Raw genomic sequence first — 14,951 nt, 5'->3', positions numbered from 1 at the left:
TTTTTATTCAAAGTAAATGTTGGCGACGTAGAATATTTAATGAAATTTGATGCGTAATGAAGTAGACACTCGAAGTGTATCGGACTGTAATTGTGTCCACCATGCAATGTAGTCGTGGTCCCTTGTTCGACTGCACCCACTTATTCTATTCCTAATTCTACTTGGCTATGAAACTACATTACTAATTTCCAAAATATGCTCCCTCCGCTCCTTTTAAGTGTCACTATGTTAGTCTAAGTGTAAAGACTTTAACCCTTTTGTCAACCCAAAGGCCATCGTCTTGTATGATAATGGTGTAATATTATATTTACCGTATATCATCTTTTGCTTGTGATAGTTACAAACTCCATTTTTTTAGGCTGATATTATATAAGATGATATAATGACTTGATTTTATTAATGAATTACTCCGTATGTGTTATTGTACAATGACTTGTATATTTCTAAAATATTCCGGAGATATTATGATGCTCGTAATATTCTCTTGCTATATCATTTCCTAATATTAACTCTAACAATACAATCACAATATCCTCTTATACTTGTGACCTCTCATAGCACTCATTTCTACTTGCCTTCCCACTTTCTTGCTCCTTATGAGATGAGAATTTGTGATTTACGTAATGTTAGTAGATCAGTTTATTTGAGTGAAAATACCACTCATTAACCTGTTAAATTACTTAAAAACTCGTAGGAATAGATTCACAACCTCACAAGGCTCATGTTATATAGATATAAGATTGTCTTACATAATAATAATAATAATACTCTGTATCATATTACGTAGTTCGTAATCACTCTCTTTAGTAGCAAGTCTTTGAATTTCTTTAGTAAAAGAAATGTTATAAATGGACAAAAGCAATTGAGCTTTCTGATATTGTGAGATACGAGTCTCTTAGTGATCTGGTCACTAAGCTAGTGGATGTACCACTCTATATATAGGCAGCTCTAATTTGTGTTTACATAGATGATATTGGCTGAAGAAAGTTATCAAAATATTGTTAGACGCAGTCGTTATAATGTCTTTCAAAGATGGGAAAGTGAGAAGAAAAAAGAGTGATTTAATTGGCAGTTTCATGTTTTCATATGCCATCTTAATATCTTATGGAGTATTTCATACGAGTACTCCATATTGGAGTAATATTTTCCAAAAAAACGTATATATTGGAGGAATGGGTGGAATCAATATTTGAACTTAGCAAGTAAAAAAGTTATAGCTAGCAGGAAAGCCGAATAATAATACGAAGTATAAGATAAATTTAAAAATATTTTAAAATATTAACTAAAAACATTGCAATTTTTGTCCACCAACTAAGGCGAATCACCCCAGTTAACACTTCCTTCACAAATTCTCATTATAGACAGACACTATCCGTCTATACGTATAGACGGATACTATTTCCCCTCACAAAATAACCATTTACCATAAAGTGGAAAGCATGTAGGGGGTGCCCCACCTTATCCCCCCTATCCATTTTATTAGAGGTCTGTATCCATCTGTTCGCCCCACCCGTCTATACCAAGACCTATTGCACTTCCTTAGTTCTGCTACTATATTGGAGGATTTGTTTATTTAGATTTTACGGTAAAATTTAAAAACCGTGAAATCAAATTTTGGACTATCATATGTGAAATTATTGTATGGTTTGTTATTAATTTGTGATTTCTAGTTGGTCTTGCTTCAGACGTACCGTTTTGATCTGAAGCAATAAGACGGTATTTTGTAATCATTTTACAGTCAAATGTAACCGCTATTGAAAAACAAGTTACCACAAACTGGAATACTGACAATATATTGTGGTTACGTTTAACAATAAAGTGGTCACATATTGTCCGTTTAAAGTTTCAGACGAAAAGTGACCGTTTGAAACAAAAATTTGTGATTTCCAATAACCTGAGATCATCTAACTAGATTTTAACTAACTTTAATAAATTTAAGTGAACTATGACCTATTGCAAAATATGACATTGGACATATCCTATATTCCTATTGTAAGTTGCATACGTTGGACTATCATCTAATTAAGATTTAACAAGAATTTGTGATTTCCAATAACCCGGGCCCATACATTCTCATACCACCACATGGACCATATAAGTCATTCCTTCAGAGACCGCAGACCCTGCAATGGCCAAACGATCATCGCTCTAACTAGTAGTCAAACTCGAAACCTCTCAACTCCTACATTTCTAAAAGCTTCAAGGTTTAACCTTTATTGGACTATTTACCTCATACCAACTCCCACAATTTCTTCATTCGTAATCACAATTCACAAATGAATAAAAATATTAATGATCTTGTCCTTTTTTATCCACTATATATACATTACTAATATATGCATTACTCGACGACTACACTATTTTTATAATGATTAATGAACATAGTGATTTGAGTTTTATCATATATATTCACAATTGTTATCCTCTTTATTTGCCTCCCTTTATCTTACAAGTAGGTTTATTGATAAAATTTTCTTAGGTCATACTTTTTGAGTTTTCAAGTACACTTTTAAATAATGGTAATTTAAATAATGATAAAAGAAACGTAATTCATTATGACAATTTTATTCCCAAAAACATTTAAACAAGAGATGAAGCTAAGCACGGGCTGAACAGGTCATGACGTTGGCAAACTTTCTGAAAAAGTCATTAGTAATAGTGGTGTTTTTTAAAAAAGATAACTGTAACTAGAAATATAGATAAAATTGATATTTCAGCTTTAGGCGAAACTAGAACCTAGTTTTGTCTCTGATTTAAACTCAAGTCATATATATCAACCCGTCCTGATTTTAACAACTAGTATATCCTGACATTCGGGTTGTCAACCTCAATCAAGCAATGAAGCAACGGAATCATTTTATCTAGTCATAGGCAGTATGGATGCAACGAGCCTATTAATTTCAGACCATAAGAAAACATATTCGTTTCAGAGGAGGAAAACCATCCATTAATCTATAAACTATATGGCCTACGTCAAGTAATTGGGACATATAGTCCCTACGAGCTGAGAATGTCCTACATCATTTATATCCTTACAGATTTGTTAAGCGATCGACTAAATCAACCTCGTCACCAGTCCGTCCCCATGCACACGACCATCTTTCACTAAACACCAATCAAATTAAATATTATAGTAGTATTTTGTTTGTTTGAATATTTTGGTTCAAGGGTAAGCATTTTGCGAATTTATGTTTTAGATTAAGCCAAATCATAAATCTCGACAAAGGTTTAAAACCGAGTTTAGTTTACCAAATCACCAATTCACAATGAAGACATTGATAAACATGTGACTTAGTAGTGCTCTTAGTAACCTATATAAACTAGTTTTAAACCCGTGTAAAATTGCACGGGTATGTATTTAGGTCGATATGAATGTTTTTTTGATGAATTTTTTCATTTGCATTTATATTATAATAATCTAATTATTAATTATGTAATTATGCAATTCATTCCGATTACATGCAATTAATTTCATTTATTCCTATTGTATGTAATTATTTCATAAAAACATTCTAAGACGGAAATTGTTGCATTTTTGTATTGGTACACGATTTGAAAAAATAAATTCTTTGCACACTAACAGGACCCACCATAACCTGAATTTCCAAAAAAAAAAAATAAGGGTTGTACAAGTGACGTGGCTTAATCTTGATTGAGTATTGTCTTCTGAATTAATAAAGATAAGATTTTAGATTAAATCGCACACTTTATTATACTAAATACGTCTCCTCTAGTGTTAGAGCATGTTATTGGGCTATTCTTTTGTAAAAATTGTTACAATTTGTGTACTTTGTTTAATTAGTATGATGTTGGACACGGCTCTCCCCGCTTTGCTCTCCCTAGCTAGTTGAGGTGTTCACTTTCTTCAATCTCTACTAAACTTCATATTTCAATTTTCCATCTAATTTAATTAGATTCTATACATTGAGAATTAAATTACAATTGAACCACTTTTAATCAAATCCAGAATACGCCAAATCTTGTGTTTGGCAACCTAAAAAATTGGAATTCGAATTGGGCTAAGTTCTACCTTAATTCCAAAAATAACCTAAATAAATTAAAAGCATGTACACGTCAATTTAATTCTCCTATCACACAAACACATTAGGCTTTATTCGTCTTCTCATTCTTTGAATACTATTAAGTGCGAAATCAAGCATTACTAATTACGCGAAATTAACCTATCTCGATCGTAAATAGGTAACTATCTTACATTCTCTTCTCAATTTAAACTTTGGTTTGCTTTGTTTTTTATATCTTTTCGTAGATGAACAAGAATTATCGAGTACATACCCAGATGGAATGTCAATAATTGTAGCCGGTACGAGTTCGGGAAAATGCGCGGGAAGGGCTGACGGCGGCAAAACCAGAGGAACTTCTGTCGGGGATTTCTCCGAGACGGCGGCTTGAATTAAGCTGGATTTTCCGGTATTGTCATCTCCGGCGACAACAATTCTGATTGTTTTCCTCGTCGTTGTCATCACAACAGATACAACGAAAAGGGCAATATTATAGAACCCTAATGTTTGTGAAAATGAAAAGGGGGATTAATCGGTTTTTTATTGAGTTGCATTCGTACGATCTTGATCTTCTTTTGTATATGTTCACAAGATACTAAACTTTTGTCACAATTTATTAGTATTTTGTCACGATTATTGTTATGTCTATTACTATTTTGCTGCGAATATTTTATTGTTGTTGTTGTCTTCGATTTTTTTATTCTATTTTATTATACTCTCTCTGTCTCTCTGTTATTTTTTACCTATTACTATTCTTTCACTAAAAACAGTTAAGTTATATACTTAATTCAACCTAAAAAAAAGTTTTGAAAATAGAAATTTGTATATTTTTATTTAGGAACTACAATTCAAAGTAGATTGAATGGTTAGCATTATCTTGAAATAATATGGTGAGAACTATAAACCATTAAGAAAATAAACAACAAATTGATCACACGTATTTCCTCCCAAAATTAACAGAACTATACACCCTTGGGAAAAAAGTTAATATCCAAATTATAAACTACAGTATAAGATAAATTAGGAGAAATTTCATGTTTGTGTGCAGTAGTCTGAGTGAAGTAATCAGTGTATGAACTAAGGCCCTGTTCTTTTAGACTGAAACTTATAGGATCTCGAACTTAATCGAACTTATAAGATCCGAATCAATCGAATCGAACTTATAGCATCCGAATCAACTTATAGGATCTCGAACTTAATCGAACTTATAGGATCTCGAACTTAATCAACTTATATGATCCGAATCGAACTTATAGGATCTCAACCGAATCGAATCAACTTATAGGATCTCGAATCGAACTTAAATTAAGTGAGTATATGATCTCGAATCAACTTATAGGATCTCGAATCGAATCGAATCGAACTTATAGGATCTCGAATCAACTTATAGGATTCAATCGAATCAACTTATAGGATTCGAATCGAATCGAACTTATATGATCTCAATCGAACTTATAGGATTCGAATCGAATCGAATCGAACTTATAGGATCTGAAGTTAACTTAAATTAAGTGACTTGAAGTCCAAAAGAACAGGGCCTTAAAGTTCGATTCGGATCATATAAGTTCGATTCGATCCTATAATTTCGATTCGATTGATCCTATAAGTTCGATTCGATCCTATAAATTCGATTCGATTGATTCGATCCTATAAATTCGATTTAGTTCGATTCGATCCTATAAGTTCGATTCGATTCTATACTCACTTAATTTAAGTTCGATTCGATCCTATAAGTTCGATTCGATTCGATTCGAGATCCTATAAGTTTAGTTCGATCCTATAAGTTCGATCCTATAAGTTCGATTAAGATCCTATAAGTTCGATTCGATTCGATTCGATCTTATAAATTGATTCGATTCGAGATCCTATAAGTTTCAGTCCAAAAAAACATGGCCTAAGTGTATGAGTGAATGTTATCATTCTTAAATGAGTATAGTAACTCAGTGTTAGATTAAAAATAGACGAACTCGTTTATAGTAATTTAACTTTGACACAATTAAAAAATGACATAATGACACCGAAATTCATGTGCAAGATATATATAGACTCAGAGATTACGTACTAAGACCCTGTTCTTTTGGACTGAAACTAATCTGATCTTAACTGAACTGAACTTATAGGATCTCGAATCGAATCGAACTTATAGAATCCGAACGAATCAACTTATATGATCGAAGCGAACTTATAGGATTTGAATCGAATCGAACTTATAAGATCGAAGTGAACTTAAATTAAGTGAAGTATAGGATCCGAATCGAACTTATAGGATCTAAACCGAATCAATCGAATCAACTTATAGGATCTCGAATCGAACTTATAAGATCTTAACTCGAATCGAACTTATAGGATCTCGAATCGAATCGAATCGAACTTATAGGATCCGAATCGAATCGAAATTAAGTGACTTTAAGTACAAAAAAACAGGGCCTAATAGACATAAAATAAAGTAAAGGCAGAGACCTACTCCAAAATCACCCCTAAACAACAAGAAAAAATAAGTTAATACACGCAACTTGATCTCCCAAGTGTAAGGTCCATCGAGTTAGTATTGTATATCCAAGCCATACAAACACAAAAACCCGTAAAAAAACAAAAAAGGCTATTTGATTTCCCAACTGCATTGCATGGCGGTGTGGATTAGAACTACTTCCACTGCCAAAAGTCGCCAATCCTGTAACACTACGGATTTTATAGGCCGGTACTCGACCGAGTATGGCCTACTCGGTCGAGTAAAGTGTGTTGGTGTTTTGTTTTGCTTCTGCCTAGGAATACTCGGCCGAGTATGAGTAATACTCGACCGAGTAGAGTGTACTCGGCCGAGTATACTCGACACTCGACCGAGTATCCGGTCTGACGGGTAATATTTCAGCGGTTTGATTTGGAGATGATTAGGGTTATAATAAAACGTAAATCAGTTTCTAATTACACTGTTCCACAACATATCACTCAACGGCGCTCTAATCTTCTCCAAATCTCTCCCTTTGGTGTGGATCGTTCGTGAGTCTAGTTCATCTTTCCTTGTGTCGATTGTGTCGGTAAGCCTCTAATTTCGTAAGTTTCATTAATTGGTCTTTTAGGGTTTTGCCCTAATTTGTGATTTGGGGAAAAGGGATTTTGTGCGATGTGGTAATTGGAATTATATGTGATTATTGTATGTAGGTGACGGTGTCATGAGGAACTACTATTGATTGCTTATGTGTGCTTGGATTGCGAAAAGGTAGGGTTTCCTACTCGGTTTACTTGTTAATTGATTTAAGATTGTGATTGTATTGTAATTGTGGTTATCTGGCGATCATCGGAGTATGGGTGTTGTGGTGGCGGTGGTGATGTGATTGTGTTGTGACGGTGGTGTTGTTGTGACAACCGTGGTGCTACTGTGATGTGTGTATTGTTTGCGGTGGAGTCACTTGCGGGAGTGGCTTCACACCCTAGTTCGCCCTCCGTGGAACCCGCAACGGGAGGGGATGTGCACATTAAGGGACGGGGATTGTTAGTCGCTCGTTGATGAGCCGGACTTGGTGGGGATGGATCAGCGGTCACCCATCGGCGGAGTGGATTACCTGTTGCGATGGGTAATGGCAGGGCTACACACTTCGGTGTGTAGTCGGTTATTATGGAGGATGATCATCCGGTTATATTGTTTGTTGTCTTACATTGATTGAATGGTGCGACCCGTTGTTGTTTTGTAAAACCTGCGGTGATCCATTCGGGGATGGTGAGCAGACTTGACAGGTATTGCATTTAGTGAGCTTGGGCGGTCATGGGGAAGTCGTCATCACCGATTGTAGTATCACGATCACGAGTCTTAGCTATGATTTTGTAGTTGTCCTCAATTGTATTCACTTTATTGGTTTTGGTTTGGAATTGGATTGTTGTAAACATTAATACTTTACAATACTTCTAATAAATGTGTTTAGGACGGACGCTTTTGATATATACTAACCTCGGGCAACCGAGATGGTAATGACCTTTCATGCTTGGGTAGTCCTGATAAGGTACCTTGGTATGAGGGGGTGTTACAAAGTGGTATCGAGCCAAGATTCTGGCACCTAAAACTAATGAACCCAATGAACTTAGGGAGTCTAAATAAAATGAACCCGGGGAGAGTTGTTTGGAGCTACCGCAAAGACTTGGGAGACGTCCCGAAGTCGCACTATGGCCCTCACAATCTCAAGCCAGTCATCAGGGGGAATTTGTTGTGAGTCTTTTCGATGCGTGTGTGTGGTATGTGTAACTTGAATGGTTGAATCATGTGAAAGGAAGTGAGATGTGTGGGAACATGTGTAAGACATGGTGAAACTTGTTGAAACGGATTTGGTATGAAATATGTTGGCATGTTAAGTGTTTATTATGTGGCTTTCAAAAGAGTAGTGGTACATGGGTACATAATCATGATAATGTTAATGTTTGGTTGTTGGTACTAGCATGTGATTAAGGTCATGCGCCTATGCATATGAATGTCGTGTTTAATTTTCATGTGGGTATGATAAAAGTTCACCTCTGTACTGGTTTTTAGAAGTATTGGGTCGTTATTATTTGTTTTATGCATGTTTAAGTTATTTTGTTAAGGAATTTTGATTTGTATACAAACCGATTTTTGGAAGAGTTGTCTTAAAACTGTCATAAGTCGAGTTCTAGAAATGATATTGCTGTGATTCCAAGTTGAGGTGATAGCTTGTCCTCTTACGATTCTAACGATAGGTCACACGCCCAGAATGACCAAGTAACGAGTGAGATATGACTGTTTTACGAAAACTGGACGGTCTTTGAGAATGCTGCCGATACTCGACCGAGTAGTCCCTACTCGGTCGAGTATCTTTTATACTCGACCGATTATTCCATATTCGGCCGAGTAATCTCTCTGTGATAATACTGTTTAGCGTCTGGAGTCGTTAACTCGGCCGAGTAGTCTCATACTCGACCGAGTAAGGTCTACTCGGCCGAGTATTCCCAATACTCGACCGAGTAATCCTTCTGCGACAATTGAGTTTGCTTCTGGAGTCGAAAACTCGACCGAGTAATATAGTTACTCGACCGAGTACCTTGTACTCGACCTAGTATGTTATGTACTCGACTGAGTACCTCATTGGGCGGCCACTTTGAGTCGGTGGCTATGATCTTACTTTTGTTTTGAGCCGGTGGCTATGTTTTTACATTGTTTTGAGTCGTATGGTATATACACATGTATGTTTTGAGTCTTAACGCATCCTTTTATATGTGAGACGGTCTTGATACATAAGTTACCGAAAGTTATGACATGGAGAATGATGGCTTATGAGGAACATGTGTTGGATAAGGAAGACATGTGGGAGATAGTGGAAAAAGAAAAAGGAAGAATGTGAGCTAATTGAGGCAAAGAGCATGTTTTTTGAGATATGGTGAGTGATATAGTCGTGTGTTGAGTAATATAAAAGTAAGTATATATGAGCAAGGGTGATGTGGGTGTAAAGAAACGTGAGAAAGAAAAGATTAAGATAAGGGATGTGAATAGTGATATAGTGGTATGTGTAAGGATTTATGGAGGGAGACGGTTAAGATTGTGTTGGTTAAGGATATATGTGGGAAAAGGCCGTTATAGAGGGATGAAAACAAATGTTGTATAGTGAGATCGAGTTATGCCGCGATGGGTAGATAGTGGTCGAATTTGGGAATTGGTGTTATCAAGAGGTGAAACTAACGTGTGATTTCCTTGGGCAATTAACGGTATAAAATGAATTTTGATTTCTAGAGATGTAAAAAGGGAGATGCAATTGTTTGAACAAATAAACGTTGATTCTATGGATGGATTGGTGACAAGGGTGAGTGATAGCATAATAAGAGAATATTTATGGTAAGAAAGAGTTAGATGATATCGATATGAAATAATGAGATGTGAGTTTTGGAGCAATGAGAAGGTAACCGGAGCATTAAAGAGTTAGGTAAGAGGTAATAAGGAGTTGAGTGGTTAATTGCTTTTGTCGAGTGTAAAAAGAAAAGAATGAGGGGAGTAAAACTAAGAAAATGTTCACCGGAGTTATGTGATATAAAGTAAGGAATCGTCGAGATGTATGATACTATCATGAGGATTTGAGTTAATGGTTATATAGGAGTTTCAGAACAACGTTGATTAGTCAGGAGTTTCGAGGAATTAAGTAAAGTAAAAGTTGGGTAGAGAATTGCACGATATAAAATCTTGGTGGTGAGTCGGGTAATAATACAATTAAGAATAGTATTGGGAAGAACGTTGAGGTAATTTTGTTGATGGATTTGATGTTTGTTATTAGTGATGTTAACCAAAGTTAGGAAAGAAATCGTGATGTTTAGAGATGAGTGTAAGAGGTTGATGTCCGGACAATAGTAGTGTTATCGTTTGTGACTAGTGGTTAAGGGTGATGGTATATTAGAAAGGTAGCAATTCTAAAGAGGTTGATTTTTGTAGAGACCAAGTTGATATGTATGGTTGTGAGAGAGCATAAGATGTGGTTATATGAGGCAGTTATTAGTAGTTGAGTATTAATGATATGGTTACATTTGGCAGGGGGTGATGGATATGCGAATGGGAGAATGTGTTATGAGGGGCATACGAGTTAAACTCAAGCGAGAGGTAACCTTTATCGGGGGGTAACTTACATGATCAGGATTGACTAGTTGGATGTGATTACGGGTCTATGATATGTGTAAATGTTTGTGTGAGGTTCTGACCTCACAAGAAGTGGTATGGTGTGATAATTATAAAGTTGTTATACGAATGTTTTGTAATTTATGTTGGGTACAGTATACTAATGGAATGAGGTTAAAAAGGTAATAATTTGATTGATCTGGCATGGATAGTTAAAATTGTATGTGTATTGATGATTCATGTTTATTCCGTGAAATGGTAAGGATGATGTTCATGAGGTTCTTGTCAGTTTATTCCGTATAATATGTTGTGTTATAATCTAGTAAAACGGTTTTGAATGAGTTTTCTTGTTCGAAATGTCATACTGAGTCAGTGTTTATGGGAATTATATGTGATTGTGATGTTTATCGATGTGGTTGTTGTGCCTCGAGTGGTGATCCGGGCATGGTACTTCATGTTGTGATGCGGGCATTTTCGCATTGCGGTGCGGCTGTTGGTGGCGGTGTTGCGATGCCATCACCGGTTGTGGTGGAGTAGGCGGGATGATTATGATTCGAGTTTCGACAGTACATACCAGTTATACATAGATTGTTGTTTTGTTTGATGTTGCTCCCTGCGAGTTTCGGTTTGTGCAGATAGACAGTTGTCTTGTTTATTGATGTTTTCTTTATCAGGTTAAGTTTGGGAATGAGGGTAGAGTATGATATGAATAGAGTTGTATATGTTTTCGTTGTTGTCATGGTATAGTGATATTCTGTTGATGGGACACGTTTGTGAGAGATTGTTACAGTAATTTTGATCTTGTTCTAGATAAGGCTTTAGTAAACAGGGTAATGGCAAGTGATTCGTAAAACATGTGTGGTAATGACCGAAAGATGCGGGTAGTTCATAATCCTTTGTTGAGACAGTGAGTGTAGGGTGTTGGGGAATTAGTGTCATGCTAAGTTATGTATGAGTTTTGCGGTAGTGAAGTAAAGAACTTGAGGATCTAGTGTGAGCGTACGTAACGATTGTGGATTGTGAGTTAAGATCATGGAGATGAGTGTATAAGTATATAGAAGTATGTTGTTTTGTGGTAATGTGGAAGAGATGGAGTGGTGATTATATTGAGGATTTTATGATCTATGTTATGTGAGTACAAACAATTGGAGGCACGAGAGTCATAGAGTAAGAGAACCTTGGATATAGGAGTAGATGTAGTAGGTGTCGAGGCTATAGGCGGATATCGTTGACATGCGGTCGTGATGAGGATAATGAGAAGATATATAGTTAGGGATCTAGTATTAGTGAGTTACGAGGACGTAACATTTGTCTTAAGAGGAGTAGGATGCAACAAAGAGAGTTTGATGGTTATACATGTTATAGTATAATTGGAAGTTTGAGTGTTGGTGTGGAGAAAAGGATGGTTTTATGTTGGGGTTGATTTTATTACAGGCAATGGTGGTAGTAGTATGATGTTTAGGAGTGTGAGTAAACTTTGATAGTGTTAACGGTTTGTGTGAGGATGTGTATGTGTGTGAAGTAAACTTCGAGGACGAAGTTCGTTTTAAGGATGGTAGAATGTAACATTCCGTTTTGATGGTTGATCTTGTGTGGTGGATTGTCTTGGTAATTGAGGATGTTAGTGAGCGTTATGAGCTAAGATAGAGTTGGCAACATTTAGGTTGTAGGTATCTGATAGTATTAGGGAGTTAGTATTGGGAGGTTATGCTATAGTTGAGATGATATCGTGAGCCATGTTGTGGAAGGAAAAGTGGTTGGTGGAGTTAGTGTTAGGTGTCCATGTTTTATAGGTTGGGTTGGAACTTCGGGGACGAAGTTCTTTTTAAGGAGGGAAGATTGTAACACTACGGATTTTATAGGCCGGTACTCGACCGAGTATGGCCTACTCGGTCGAGTAAAGTGTGTTGGTGTTTTGTTTTGCTTCTGCTTAGGAATACTCGGCCGAGTATGAGTAATACTCGACCGAGTAGAGTGTACTCGGCCGAGTATACTCGACACTCGACCGAGTATCCGGTCTGACGGGTAATATTTCAGCGGTTTGATTTGGAGATGATTAGGGTTATAATAAAACGTAAATCAGTTTCTAATTACACTGTTCCACAACATATCACTCAACGGCGCTCTAATCTTCTCCAAATCTCTCCCTTTGGTGTGGATCGTTCGTGAGTCTAGTTCATCTTTCCTTGTGTCGATTGTGTCGGTAAGCCTCTAATTTCGTAAGTTTCATTAATTGGTCTTTTAGGGTTTTGCCCTAATTTGTGATTTGGGGAAAAGAGATTTTGTGCGATGTGGTAATTGGAATTATATGATTATTGTATGTAGGTGACGGTGTCATGAGGAACTACTATTGATTGCTTATGTGTGCTTGGATTGCGAAAAGGTAGGGTTTCCCTACTCGGTTTCTTGTTAATTGATTTAAGATTGTGATTGTATTGTAATTGTGGTTATCTGGCGATCATCGGAGTATGGGTGTTGTGGTGGCGGTGGTGATGTGATTGTGTTGTGACGGTGGTGTTGTTGTGACAAAATTTGTGGTACCGTGATGTGTGTATTGTTTGCGGTGGAGTCACTTGCGGGAGTGGCTTCACACCCTAGTTCGCCCTCCGTGGAACCCGCAACGAGAGGGGATGTGCACATTAAGGGACAGGGATTGTTAGTCGCTCGTTGATGAGCTGGACTTGGTGGGGATGGACTGCGGTCACCCATCAAGCGGAGTGGATTACCTTTTGCGATGGGTAATCTGCGCGGGGCTACACACTTCGGTGTGTAGTCGGTTACTATGGAGGATGATCGTAGGTTATATTGTTTGTTGTCTTACATTGATTGAATGGTACGGCCCGTTGTTGTTGTTTTGTAAAATCTGCGGTGATCCATTCGGGGATGGTGAGCAGACTTGACAGGTATTGCATTTGGTGAGCTTGGGCGGTCATGGGGAAGTCGTCATCACCGGTTGTAGTATCACGATCCACGAGTCTTAGCTATGATTTTGTAGTTGTCCTCAGTTGTATTCACTTTATTGGTTTTGGTTTGGAATTGGATTGTTGTAAACATTAATACTTTACAGTACTTCTAATAAATGTGTTTAGGACGGACGCTTTTGATATATACTAACCTCGGGCAACCGAGATGGTAACAGCCTTTCATGCTTGGGTAGTCCTGGTAAGGTACCTTGGTATGAGGGGGTGTTACAAATCCCCCCCACAGAACTCAAAGGTAATTTGAGATCCGGGATGGAGCTGCTGAAAAAGTATCTTACAATTTCAGAACAGGTGCCTCCTTTTCTTAATTTCTCGGCTTATGTCCTCTCATTAGATTTTAACTGCTTATTATTTTTTGCAATATCATTTTTGTATGTTTTTCTTTGCATGAGATGTGTTTTTCCTTTGTGGTTTAAAGAGACACAAACTTGGTAGTTCTGTAGATGAGTTGTGAACCTAGATCATGATTCATGAGTACCGCTTAACAATAACTTTACCAACTAAGTTAGTTGACATTTGCTAAGGGCATATGATGCTTGTGATGCGTTGCATTACGTCGAATTCCCAAGTTTTTTCTCCCTTTCTTATTACTTCTTTCGCCTGTGCTGTGCAGGCCAGTATTTTAACGATTTGCGGAGACTATTGGCTGGTTATTGTAGGTTTCTACCAACCGCAATTTGGTGAAGGTGGGAAAATGCATTTGAAATTGATGTCTTTTGGTCAGTTTTGAAATCTTGAGACTAACCAATATGGGGAAGTGTGACCAATGGATCGTTCAAAACCCCTGCTTATTCCTCAGAAACTTCTGGAGTTAGTTGATAGAGCAGTCAAGGACTCGCAATCTCTTATTTTTGAACGTGAGAAGGTTAAAAATGTAGAGTCCATGCTTCCATCAGTCAAGCCAGATATCTGTCTGGTTAATTTTTACAGTTTTTTCCCATGGTACCTTCGAATTTTGGCAGATTACACATGGTATCCCTCATTTTAAGTTTCTACATATGGTACCCCTATATTTACCTTTTTCCTTCCAAAAATACCTTTATCAGACTTTCGTCATCACTCCGTTACTTATCTGACTAATAACCCTTTTTTTTTGTTATTTAATACACTAATCCCTCATACATTATACACTAAACTAACTTTAATATATAAATCCCCAAACTACCCATTATCATCATCTTCTTCTTAACAACCACCAAATTCCCCGCCCTCGTTGACCACCACGCCGCCACCACGTTGCCGCCACCACACCGACGTCGCCAAACCAGTCCACACACCTCTTTTTTTAAACATCACATACATCAGGGGCGGACGCAGAATGTTGTCATAAGGGGGGGCACGATTTTTTTTAAA

Source organism: Silene latifolia, chromosome 2 (assembly GCF_048544455.1).
Source record: "Silene latifolia isolate original U9 population chromosome 2, ASM4854445v1, whole genome shotgun sequence".
NCBI lineage: Eukaryota > Viridiplantae > Streptophyta > Magnoliopsida > Caryophyllales > Caryophyllaceae > Silene > Silene latifolia.
This window is presented reverse-complemented; position numbering follows the sequence as displayed.